At 42.7% G+C, this 13,782-nt stretch overlaps 1 long non-coding RNA gene across 1 annotated transcript in view; it reads right to left on the reverse strand.

The window, feature by feature from the left end:
- LOC306660663 overlaps positions 1 to 13,782 on the reverse strand; it is a 781,776-nt gene that overhangs the window by 573,982 nt on the left and 194,012 nt on the right. The window lies entirely within an intron of this gene.

Genomic DNA, 13,782 nt, shown 5'->3' on the forward strand with positions numbered 1-13,782 from the left:
GTGTACAGATTTCTCCACTCAAATTCCAGTACTCATGTAGGGTCATAAATAATTTATTTTATTTATTTTTATGTGGTGCTGAGAATCAAACCCAATGTCTCACTCATGGTAAGCAAGCCCTCTACCACTGAGCTACGAACTTAGCCCCATAAATAATTTAAATAAGATTAATGTACGAAGGTTTTTAATTCTATGGTTCTTTACCTCTCAAATTTCATTTTTCAGTGGAATGATCTGGAACATAGCTAGGAATGGATATCTGTACCTCTGTTGGGCCTCTGAAAGGTGACAATGCAAATGATTTCACTAGTTCTCCAGGGCTTTCTGTCATTTAATCTCCCACTCCCTTAAATTGATTATGATGATCAGGAGAAGGGTGGAAGAGAAAGGATTTGTAGGTTCTTTCTCTTGTGAATTCAAAGAATGAGATCCAGGGTCACAGAGCAGGAGAACAAAATAAGAGGACACATGAAACTAAAGAAGGAAAGCAGGGGTGTGTTGCTGCGAGATGGCTGCTGTCTACGGCTTTGTATGATGATGTGAGAGGGGAGTTAGTCATCCATAAAGACCAAGGACTGCTGATTTGAAAGTGGTGGTCTCTGAATCCAGTCACACCTGCCCAGTCAGGGTGTTGATTCCTCGGGATTGGCTCAGGGTTCTGAGCACACTGTCAGGCTCCAATGGAGGTGCTGGTCAGGAGGTGTCCAGTCCACCTGTCGTCAGTGGCAGAAAGGCAGAAGCCAAATGCAGCATGAGGAGGGGTTCTTAAGGCTGTCTGCCTGCCAAGTTTCTCTCTCCCACTCTGGCTGTCACAGGGCATCCTGTTCACGCTGTCATATTTTGTGTATCATTTAATTTTTTCATGAATATTTTCTGCACGTTTCTCTACATAAGAAGTATTTGTGACTTACTGATCATGATGGTGGAGGATTTCCCGAGGGGCTGGCATGCACACAGCTCCCGGTGGCCTCCAGCTTTGCCTGTGGTGGCACCTTGGACAAAATCACCTCTTTAAATGCTCCCATTTCCCCTCTGTAAACAACGAGAGCCTCTGCCTGTAGGGGAGGATCAAGGAAGTTTCCCTTGTGCAACAAAGCCTGTAAAAAATGTGACATTGCCTCATGTGCCCTCAAGCATCTTGTGCAGGCCTGGAATTGGGGGGCATCTTTCCATTCAGAGTCACTACCTGCTGGGCCAGGGAAACTCCAGCCCAGGAGCTGACTTCATATGGGGAGAGGTTGTGGATGGCACTCCTTCCCCAACCCCAGCAGCCCTACCCTGATTTCCTTCAGATTCTGAGCCCAGCAATAGTGCTTGTTAAAAACAGGCTCAGCAGAATTATTCTGCTCTCTGAAGGCCTGGACATGAGAAATGTTCCAAGTGCCCTTGGGGCAGTAGGGAAGCCTGACCCAATGTAGGAGATGTGGTGAAGATCATGGTCCTCCTAGGAACTGCAGAATTCTATGTCCTCCACAGAGCTTGGAAACAACTCTGGCTGGGGCTTTCATGCCTTGCTGACCAGTAGATTTGAGGATGATGACCTCCACAGACCAGGATCTCTTTATGTGAATCTATGTGTCTGGACTTCCCTGGGTCCTGGAAAGAGAGAGCAGTCAGAAGAAGAAAGTGGTTTGGAACAGGGCCAGGTATTGCTGTTGGAACAGAACAGTGTGGGGACACCTTGACTGAGGTAGAGACACTACCTCCTCTCTGCCACAGGGTCCCCAGAAGTATTTAGTCACATATGCAGAAGGTATGCCCTATGGGCTTCCAAGAAGGACCACTCAAAAGACAGCCACAGCCTGCTCCTCCATGTGGACTCTGAAGACACACCTGAATCTCCTGTGAATCCAGGCCCTAGAAGCTCTCACAATCTGGCTCTCCTCTTATGATGTTGTTCTGGGTCCTGCCCAGTCTAGAATTCTGCTACTTATTTTCCCATCCAGTGCAGTTTTAGATCTTCTTCTTCTGTGTTCCCAGGACACTGGGGAAACTCCAACAGGCAGAAGAGGAGACAGGGCTTTCCTAGAAGACAGGTACTACTAAAATTGCTCAGAAGGTCAGATGGAACTCTCTGATTTCACTAGATCTCCAGACTTGTGTGCACATCAGTAAATTTAGGAAATTTCCAAATACTCAGGCTGACCTAGAAAGCCCCCTATGCCAATTTGCTAGCAAAGGCGACCCAACACCCCTCACTTGACTTAGAAAATGCCAGGTTCTCTGATTGTAAGTGAAACCTCCCCCAACCATCCCAGGTGGGATGGAGTTGCTACTCATCACCTGAATTTATTTGACTAAAAAGGAATAGCACCAAACACCCAGGAAGAACGAGGATCTCAGGACATTTTGTTGCAAGTAGGAAGACTTCAGGTTGTACTAGGATTTCCTGGGACCCCAATTTGATTTCAAAATTTGGTGTCACATGGGTTTTTCCTGGAAGAAACCCAATTGTAGGATGCTCAATAATCTCTCACCAGTAGGTGGATGAGTTGAGAAGTTGTTTCCATAAACTGGAACATACAATGTTAGCACTGATACTACCAGTTATTGGTGATGAGTTCTGCTTCCTCCAATGTTGAAGTGTGAACATTAAAGAAGCATGCTGAGGCAGGTGTATGAAGCAGGTTTACTTCAAGTTAGAACACAGATGTCCCCTGGGAGGGAGAAGGGGCCATGGCTGGTATTCTGGTAATCCAGGAAGTGAGAGTGCCCTGCCCCTTTTACAACAAAGTTTCCTTTGTTCTCCTGTATTCTTCACTCTTATCTCATTTATTTCCACCCCCTCCTGCATAGTGACTGGGATATGTCAGTGGAATGGCCAGGGTGGCGTTGAGCAGTGAACTTGGAGGGCCAAGTTGGAGTGCCAGGCAGGAGGGAAGTGGCAGCCCAGGGGGTGTTGATTAGTAGCTCTCTGTCTTCTCAGGAACTGCTTCATTAACAACCTTTTTGGGAATGGCTGTATCAAAGGGATCTGGAGACATGATCATTCCAATCTCTCAGGAGCTCAGATTGTCCAACTTCCCAGGCTCAGATCATCCTCCATTTTCTTGCTCTGACCTGATCACCTACTGCATTCTTACTGGCTGTTTTTAATACTGGCTTCATTCCCTCCTCTAGTTTTAGGAACTTCTTATTGCTGTAAGGAAATGGGACAATGACAGCTGTGGCTGCTTAGAGCTGGAATGGGGCAGAGTGAGGCAAGCAGATTGGAGTTCCCTTTTAGAAATCGGGTAGGTTGTGGGATCCATACTAAATCTCTGGTTGGGGATGAACAGGTCGCAATGTTATCTGGGGGTGCTGCTTCTATGAGTGAGAAACAAAAGGACATGAATTCTGAAATGAGATGAAATCAAAATAAATGTTGTAGCATCTGGAACATGTCAATAAATATCAGGAATGTGATAGAAGTCAATAATCTCTCACCAGTAGGTGGAAAAGCTGAGAAGATGTTTCCATAACAAGGTGTAACAAAGGCTGCAGAGGTCAAGACCTTTATGTGAGAATGGAAATCTTTAACACTGTCAGAGTTATCAGGAATGAACACAAAACATTTAATTTTTAATGTCATATATATCCCCATAAAATATAGTTAAGCTTTTTAATGTTATCTGATTTTTGCAAAATATCCTTTTATTGGTACATCCTCTGGTTCAGCAAAGATTCCTTTATTTTGATACTTACACTAAATAATCATACTTACATACATTGATTAGGTCTGTCTGTGTAGGAGGTTTATAAGATCTGTAGTCCTTACACTGACTAAAAGTTTATCAGTCTGGCAGTTTCTCTTGCTAGTTATTAGGCACTCTTGCCTACAAATCTCTTTTATAGCCTCTAGTCTTACTTTTTCTTAGGTGCTAATACAAGTGTTCATCTTAAGTTATATTTAAGTATTGTTTCTTCTTTGAAATGTCCAGGAATGGCTGTGGTTTGTTTTTTAACTGTTTTGCTAGGTGTTTAAGATCAAGCTGGTCAAATTGACCTCATTCCTATCTGTTGTTAAGCATCAGTTGGGTTCTCACACGTTAGGCTGCAGCGATTGGCCAACTGAGTCCCAGCTGATTTCAACTTGGGGAGTTTAATTCCTGCCCAGGATTCTGCTTTGTCCTTCACCACGCCTGGAGATTGAGCCTCCTCTTCAGGTATTGTACAACAAAGTATCACAGATGCTGAGGTCTAAAATGAAGTAAACCCTTGTTGAGGGATTTACCTTCAGGGGATTTTGTCAGCCAAATGATAAGTAGAGATGGACTTTTAAGAATGACTGGATTACGGCCTCCAGTGCCTGCAGCAGGTGGTGGGCACTGAAGGAATGCATGGACCCCATCTCTCACCTAAGGGTGAGGACCAAGTATTGACTGATGTAATGAAAATGAAACCAGATTTGGATTCCAAAGTAATAATTGCAAACTGATTTCTCATAATAACACCAATCATTTATTACTCCCTGTGAGTCATTAACAAAACTTCTAGAAAATAAAGTGCGTGCGAGGAGTCCACCACTAGGTATCAAAAATCATCATTTTCAAGTCATGGATTGTTCTTTCCAAACTCCAGAGAGGAAGAGAAACCCCTGGACATTTTAAGGCAAACTGAAATCCTGCCATTCATCTCACAATAATGTGTTTCTTACAAACACTTGAATCCCTCAAAGGCATTTATTTTAACAGTTGCATCTCTAAGTATAGTGGTAAAAAAATAATCCTGAAGACCACTGCAACCCAAATTCATAGAAATCAATATCATCTAATGTCATCTTGAATTTCTAATCTACCAAGTGCCTAAAACCCATTTAAAGTGTTGATTTTGAGAGCCTGCATCTAAGCAAGTATTAGCTTAGAAAGATTGGCACAGGCATCCAGGCAAGTAGCATTTATCTAGGACACAAGGACTTGCAAATCAGGAACATGGATTAGAGTCAGGTGATGCAAATGTGTGAGTCAAATTTTAACAGGAATTTCCACAGGGAATAGGTGAGTGGCATCAGGTGAGGCATTGGATCACATGGGCACAGGGCAGTATTCAATGTCCCTCCCTCCCTTTCCTCTGGCATCCAGGACATTGCCTCTGCTCCTGGGCTGTTTGTCCAGTAGCCACTTGCCTGAAAACCTGCTGGCAGAGCAGAGGAGGACAGCTGGACTTCAGGTGTGATTCTTGTCCAAAGTGTTCTTCAGATCATTGTTGGGGGAAAGAGTAGAAGAGAAACAGAAAACGATGGAGGTTTAGGTCCTTGGGTGAGGGTTGTTTGATTTAAATAGTGTGTGTTTGCATTGAGATATCATTCAACATTTTATTGACTGTGGAATGATTCAAATTTCAGAGGGAACATGCTCCATTATTCAGAGTTCTATGGGTAGGTGGAGGAGTCATATGGAAACTGGTCATTTTTACTTTGGGCAATTTATAAAAGTTTAAATGTGAACAAATTAATGGGATTCAGCCTGATACTTCCATCCATGCACATGTCAGTGTTTTCTCCTGTTCATCCATCCTTCTACACATTTCCCCTCCCCTCTCTTTCCAATCACCATCTCTCACTCCAGATGCTCCCTTCCCAGTCCCCTGGTGGTCCTCCCTCTACCTTTGGATCATTTTCTTTCCTTCAGTTTCCACATATGAGAGGAAACACTGGAGCCTTATCTTTCTGTGTCTAGGATGTGGTGTCTTTCAGTTCCAGGGAAGCCCCTGATCATGACAGGATTTACCTCCTTCGTGCTGAATATAAGTGCTTAGTTTACTTCTGCTTTTTCTCTTGTGTCCTCATCAGTTGGGTAAATATACAGGTTAACTCTGGCCCCACAGAATGTTTTAAATGTCCCTGCCTTTCAACAGCATGGGGGCATTTCAGAAGCATTGTTTTTGGAACCTCTTTAATCATCTGCTAATAAGCTGGAGTTGTGGCTCTGTTGTAGAAGGCGTCCCTGGTACATGGCAGGCCTGGAGTTCAACACTTAACACCACATATAAATGAATAGAATTTTAAAGAATCCACTGACAACTAAAAAATCTTAAACCAAAATTTTTAAAAGTCTGGTAAAACTCAGCAATGATCCTATGGAGCCATGGATGTTCTTGGAAGAATCTTTACAATGGTTCATTTGTAATGGTTCAATTCTGTTCTTGTTTTTTCAATATATACTGAGGTCAGTTTTGGAAGGTCATGTGTGACCAGAAATTTGGCTATTTCCTCTGGATTTTCTAATTTATTAGCATAGATTTTTTGTACATGCTGTTCCCCGACATGCTAGATTTGAGGGTCTGGGTTGAGAAATCCACTGAGATACAAATTAGTTTCTTCCTATATGTAATCTGATTTTTTCCTCTCACAGCCTTTATAATTTTGTCCTTATTCTGTATTCTAGGCATTTGCCATGATGTGGGTCTGTTATAATTTTGCACATTTAGTGTCCTGTAAGCCTCTTGTATTTGATTCTCCATTCCATTCTTTAGCGTTGGGAAATTTTGTTGGTCTATTGCATTGAAAATAATGTGCTTTCCTTTTGTTTGTATCTTCATGCCTTCATCAATCCTGAAAAATCTTCAATTTGGTCTTTTCCTGTTCTGCCTTAATTCTTGGAAGCTCTATTCCTGGTTTTTTAACATCTCCCCATGGTTACCTCTCTGTTGAAGATTATATATTTTGTCTTAGTTGCCTGAGGTTCTGTCATCCAATTGGCCTAATCTCTTGGTGATGCTTTCTAGATTGGTTTATTAGTTCCTTTATTTTTGTTTTTTTTCTCCCCAGAATCTCTATCTCTTTATTGAAGTAATCTTCTGCTATGTGTGTTTGCTCTCTCACATCATCCTTTACTTTCAGATAAAGTTAACTATGTACATACTAAACTTCTGACATTTCTTCTGCTGTGTTATCAATGGATCCTATTACTGGAGTATGTTGGTTTGCTCAGGGTGACTTTGTCCCTTGATTTCTCATGTCATTTGTGCATCTACCCATCTAGTAGTTATGGATCTGAAGCAACAGAGTTTCTACCCTGTGGACTTATACTGTCCCTCAGGGTTTCCAGTACACTGCTGTTTAGGGGGAAACAAATAATAACAACAACCAAGCATACACTTCACAGCATTAAACCAACTATTTCCTTCTATCATGTCTACAATGTTTAGTATCCCAAGAAGCAAATTAGATGACCACTCATGCCTATAATAAAAAGAGCAAGTTTGCAAAATGTTTACATTTTTAAATGGTGGACTGAGAAGAAACAGAAGTGATACAGACTGTAATGATTATGAGGGAGGAGGAGAGGAGGCAGAAGTAAGGAATTAAAAGCAGAGTGAAAGAGAGAACAATAGAGATTGGCTGTAAGCACAAGAAAAGAAGGAATCAAGGGAAACAGCTAGGCAGGAGAAAAATATACATGAAGCAAAAACTTTAAAGGAAAATCAAGAAATAAAAGAATAAAAAAACAAAACTACAATATACTAAGTAAACATACTAGTGCATACAGAACTAATCCTTGTGAAATAATTGGCTTCAAGAATGCTAGAGATGAGAAGAAGAAAATAGGGAACTGTATAAATGTATAAACTGTATTAATGTACCATTAAGATCACAGTTAAACAGTGAAAAATAATTTTTAAAAAATCTTGATGCAAAGTTAAAGAATTATTTCCATTTTAGTTCAAAATATTCTCAGCTTCTCTTCTCTGCAGTTTTAGGTGTGGTCTTCTAGGGCATTATGCTCCACTCTCTGTTACTGGAGTGAGAAAGGAAATCCCAGAGGTGGAACTCCTGGAAGCAAGGTTTAGGCTTAGTTAGGCTGGAGGCTTTTTGCCAAATGGCAGTTGGTCTGGAGATTTTAAATCAGCACACCTCCTGCACCCAGTACTTGCAGGCCATGCTGTATGATTTTACCCCAGGGCTTCCCTTGGTTTCCACTCATTGGGTAGGTGGGTCAATTCTTAGTTCCCTACATCAACTGCAGATGCCATGTTTCCTGGTCTCACATTGGGTCTCCAAAGAATTTCTCCTGCCCCCAACCTTCAATGTTCCCACTCAGATGTGTCTCTAGCAGTTGGTCCTGCAAGAGTCAGATTGGAGGGAGAGGAGTAAAGCGAGGTGGATTTCTGACACCAGTTGTCCCTTGTGTAATCCTCTCTCCACATTTGATTTTCTTCTGGACCCTTAAGTGCACTCTGTGTCGTGCAGTGTGTTTATTGGGCCTATATCTGAAGTCAACCTCAGGTTTGCCAGGACTTGGTTTCCTCAGTTGCCAGCCCCCCAGCCACAGCTGAAAAATGGTCCTTTTCTTTTTCCTCCTTATGTCACCTGGAGAGATGGTGGCTTCTTCCTCCACACTTGGATATCATGCGGTGTGTCTTTGTGGTTTGTTGGAAAATGTCCTTGTTGCAATGTCCTTGGTCCCTAAATGCTCTGTCCCCAGGCCTCTGAAAACTGCTGGTTCCTTTAATTCTCTTATCCCTCTGTGATTCTGATGGAGGGACCACTGTGACTGCAACATCCAGCCCAGTGGTGTCAGTGTCTGTGCCACTGGGGAGTTTTTTCTTATTTTATCCAACCTCCTGTTTTCCCAGACTGCTTTGTAGGACTAGTTTTAGGATCGATCAAAGTACCCCCTTGTTTTTATTTACCCACGTTGTGGAGAAGCTGCCTGTCTACTTTCTTATGTTCACTCCACCAAGTCTCCAGAAAAGCAGCTTCCTTTGTTTTGTCATCCCAGATTTCTCCTTATCATTTTTGAATAACCAACTCTTTCTTGAAAAGTCAGTTATTCATTTTCAATATTTTAAAAACTGTCTGAATTTCTCTTTCTGTTTATTCCTAGCTTCAGTCCACTGGGATCAGAAAAGAATCAGGATATTTTGACAGTATTTTGAATATGTCAGTTCTTGATTTGGGCCTAATTTATCACACAGACATGCCGAGTCTAAATATTTCCTTTGTTCATTTTTAGTTCAAAGTGGTACAGCCACTTTGGAAAGCAGTATGGAGAATCCTTAGAAAACTTTGTATGGAACCACAATTTGATCCAGCTACCACACACCTGGGCCTATACCAAAGGCACTTAAATTCAGCATATAACTGTGACACAGCTACCTCAATGTTTATAGCAGCTTAATTTACAAGAGGTAGATTGTGGAACCAATCTAGATGCCCTTCAATAGATGAATGGATGAAGAAACTATGGTATATATACACAAATATATACATAAGTGTTGGGGGCCGTGCCATGTTGATCACATCAGCAGCAAGGAGGTTAATTGACATAAGCACACTCAGATGATTTTCTTGTGCACGCACACCATGTATGCCCATGTGTTCTTGAGCACTAATTGCCTCCTTGGAGAGTCTCGACTAATCTTTGCGTAAGAGGCGTGGCCCTGCTCTCTGCCTCCTGGAGGTGATATAGGCGTAGGCAGAGTGAGACAGAGACACAGCAGCTGTTAGCAGAAAAGCAGTAGAAGAAGACACACACACGGAAGCAGCTAGACACATGCGCGGCAGTAGCCAGAGAGAAGAAGATGCATGGCAGCAGCTAGAGGGAAAAATGGCGGCAGCTAGTAGGGAAAAGCGGTGGCAGCTATCAGGCATACCAAGTCTCTCTTCCTCTAAGCTCTAAGCAAAGCCTGTCCTTCTCTCAAGGTCTCTCTTAAGCAAAGTCTCTTTCTCTCTGATAAGCAAAGTCTCTCTCTCTCTCCTCTCAAAGCAAGTAAACCTCATTTCCTCTATCCTCTATAAACAAACAAGCAAGAAAGCAGTGCACTAAAGAGAAAGATAGAAGTGCCTCAGTTTCCACTCCACCACCCAGGAGATCCGTGCAAGTTGTTGCTGCAAGAGGTGCCAAATATTCACGGATTTTGTACCGCAAAGAGCCAGTGCCACATAAGGGATTATTATTTAGCCATAAAGAATAAAATTATGGAATTTGCAGTCAAATGGATGGAGTTGGAAAATATCATGCTAAGTGAAATAAGCCAATCATATAAAAACAAAGCCTGAATAATTTCTCCGATAAGTGGATGATGATAGATAATGGGGGATGGGAAAGAGGCAAGAATGGAGGAGGGATGAATTGTGTACAGGAAAATGAGGCATGAGTAGAGGGTGGGAAAAGAAAATAATAAAATGAGACAAGCATCATTACCCTAAGTACACTTGTGATTACACAAATGGTGTGACTCTACTTGGTATAAACCAGAGAAAGGATAGTTGTAACCCATTTGTGCTCAATGAATAAAAATAAAAAAATAATAAAAATTAAAAGAACAAATGTATTAATTTTATATTTATGAGAAAGTAATTAAATAGCAGGGTGCTAAAATTAAGTCAGCAAATTGGAATGCAAATTATGAACTTCAAATCTAAGTATGATATGTAATAGATTTTTCTTTGAAACATTTCTCTGAAACAGCCTCTCCTGACCACACAGTTGGTCAGATATGAAAATAGTTGGTTTTCAAATAGTTGTGTAAGAGAACTATATATACCAGTCCTCATGGCCATGATTCTTTCATCACTCAAGGAAATCACTTCCTCTGTTGGCACTCATACACTGTGTTGCAATAGAAATGAACATGTTCTCTAGAATCAGCTACTCGGGGAACAAATGTCTCATTACCAGGCAATGTGTCTGGACTAGGACAGGGTACCATCCTGGGACCAGGTGACTATAGCAGAGAATGGAGAAACATGTAGTAATGGGACATCACATTGTGTGGAAGAGTTCTGACTATGTGGTCATGGTTCTACCTATCACAAAAAGGCAAGGAAGTACACATAGGAGAGCATTTGTTTCTCTGTGAATAGGACTTTGTTTTTTTCCATGTGACTGAGAGAATTCTAAATTTGGCACCTGAGGAAGACAGACCTGACTGTAAGGAGATGAGACCATGGACAGATTGTTCCCCACACCCTCAGCTACATAGATCCTTTAATACTCAGAATGTGAAAAAGCAGCAGAGGGCAGCAGTGGGTCCCAGGGCTCCCTCACCAGAGTAGGAGGATCCCAGGGTAAGTGGAAGCCTGGGTGTGTGGAAAGCCAGGGTCCAACATGGATTAAGGAACCTAGGTTAGATCATAGAGGTTCTGTCTCTATAACTGAGTTGTCCATTCGAATCCCATGATGGCCTAGTCTGGGAACTCCCCATCAGGCCAACTGGTCTGATCTTATGCTGCCAGTGTCTGCTTTACCTGCAAATAAGTATCACATCCAGCCAGGATGTTATCGACTTTTTGAATCCTGGCTCAGTACCCCATCTCTCAGAATGTGTAGTCCTTCCTACTTGTGCCTTCATCAACTCTGGGTTTTGGGAACAACTCTAGCATCTCTAGTACCCTAGAAATGGACCTCCTGTCTGAGTCTCTCCCCAAAATATAATACTAAGATGTGAAAATCTGTCCTTTTCTTGATAATGGAATATTGGCTGTGGTTCTGCTCATGCACTATCATTTTTGTTTTCTACCTACAGGTGAAGTGGAAGGAATGTGGGGCTTTGGAAACACTTGAAGGAGGAGAAGATGGCCTGTGAAGTGCTGAGATGGGGCACTGGCCCCACAAGCCTTGGGCCTACAGCAGGAGAAGGAGGCCCAGGCACAAGGGCAACCTCCAGATCACAGGAGGCTTTAACCAGCCTGAGAGGCTAAAGAACCAGATGCAAAGTTGAACATGGGCACAGAAGTACTCCCCACTCCACTGCAATCCAAGGTAGTTGTGCCTCTCCTTCTCTACAGCACTGCACTGCCAACTCCAGGCAGTTACAGACAAACTGGAAAGGAATAGACAAAAGCTTTATATCGGGAAAGCACACCCATGGGCTCATTTTTCTCATGTCCAATCAGTAAAGGGGAGGTGTCAGGTCACATCTAGGTGCTTCGCACACTACAGGCACAGAAGGAATGGAGAACATATAAAACTACTTAGTTGAAAAATGAGAAAGACTGCCTGCCTGGTGTCAGGGCAAGGGTCTGACCTGAGGGAAGGCACAGATGTAGCAAAATTGTCACAAGGCTTCAATATGAGTATCACCAATCACTTAATGGGACCAGGACCTTAAACTCTGCTTCTCCATTTGGATACACATAATTGACATCATTTGTTCAGCAGGGAAGAGGAGCAGCAGAAGGATCTACCCCAGCAATATACCAAGAGACCCCAGGAGAGGCAGCAGCCACATTGGAAGGAAGAGATAGAGCCTTGAGCCTGCTTGAAGGTGAGTCTCTTCCAGCTGCTCTGCTTCTTTCCTACTTTGGGCAGCACTTATTAGCTTCATTCCATGTCTCTCCTGCGTGAGGCATCTGCTCCAATCTGCTGTGTACAATGTGATTTGGGTTTGTGTATTTTTCAACTCTGATATTTCCAATGCTTTGTAGAAGGACTTGCACGTCTCTCAATTTCCTGCCAGACAGGTGTGGTTGAATCAAATTGCTGCATAAGACCAAATCCTAGTGGACGATATTCTTTCTTAGTGTGGGTGCATACAATCAACTTGTCTTCAAAACTTGCCAGCTTATCAGAGTGTCCTCCAAATCACATTAGACAATTGTATTCCATAGAAGTTGAAGGAAAGAGCCTTTTAAAACCTCATAATGACATAAAATATTAAGAATGATTTTAATTTTCCAATTTTGCATAATTTTTATCATTTGATAATCTAACATATTTATATTTTATCACCATACCTGGAACACTACCTCAAGTTGAAAATGAGTACTTGTTATTATCTTACATTTAACTTCCAAGTTCTATGTTCCATATTGTTATTGACAGATTTTCATTTTCACTGATGTAGAGCAGTACTAATGAGTATTTTATGTGTCTGTCTTTTCCTGTAGCATGAAAGCAGGCCAATGCCAATTCAAACAAACCAGGGGAGATCTGTCCTAGACCCTGTCCGCTTGAGTCAGCCCCCTGTCAACATCAGTCACATGAGACCATATGTACCTCTGTGCCTCCCATCCACACATCTGAACTCGTATCTCCTGGGCCCAGAAAAGGAAAGGTAGTGGTTTTCTCTGGCACTTGCCAGCCAGCATTAAGGCACTCTGGCCAAAATCCTACCCTCCATGTGAAGACAGCAGTCCCAAAGCCAAAGGGAGCCTTCTTTCAAGTTTTGAAATTTTTGGAGTCATGTCATGCCTTCAAAAGGCATGATATGGTCCAGGTGCTCAACTCTTGAGTACCCTACAACAGTCCTAATCTGTCCCAGCCACATGCCTGCAGATTGTAGCATGCAGAGGGGACCAGGACACCAAAGTGAGCACAGGCCCTGAAAAGGAACATGTCCAGGTCCCCAGTGAGACTTGTCAGAATGCCCAAAAGAATCCTAGACTCAGTCACAACCAGAATCCCCAGGGGAGCTCTCAGGGTCTTGGATTGGGGTCTCTCCAGTCTCTCCTGCCTCTGCCAGGTGTATGTGGACTAGGAGCAAAGGTGTCATTCTGGGAGATATGGACAACACCAGTCAAGATGCCCAGCAATGGCTGCACCCTCCAAGCAAAAGACTGGTCCTGGTCCCATGTGCCTTGTGAGTCAGCTATGAAGATCATCAGGTGTCATGCTGCTCTGAGGACAGTGACTGGGAGTGAGATGCACCATGGAAGGGGAGACTTATACTCCACACACATGTGACTAGGCAAGCACTGTTGGGCTGAGGAAGCAGACACAGGGAGCAGGCTGTACCTAGAGAAGAGGAACCTCCCCAACTGTAGAATGGGTGCAACTGCTGAGACCCAAAGTCCTGAAACAGACACACAGACATTGACACTGTGAATAATGTGAAAATAAATTGGCATTAATCATG

Source organism: Sciurus vulgaris (assembly GCF_902686455.1).
Source record: "Sciurus vulgaris genome assembly, chromosome: 5".
Lineage (NCBI taxonomy): Eukaryota > Metazoa > Chordata > Mammalia > Rodentia > Sciuridae > Sciurus > Sciurus vulgaris.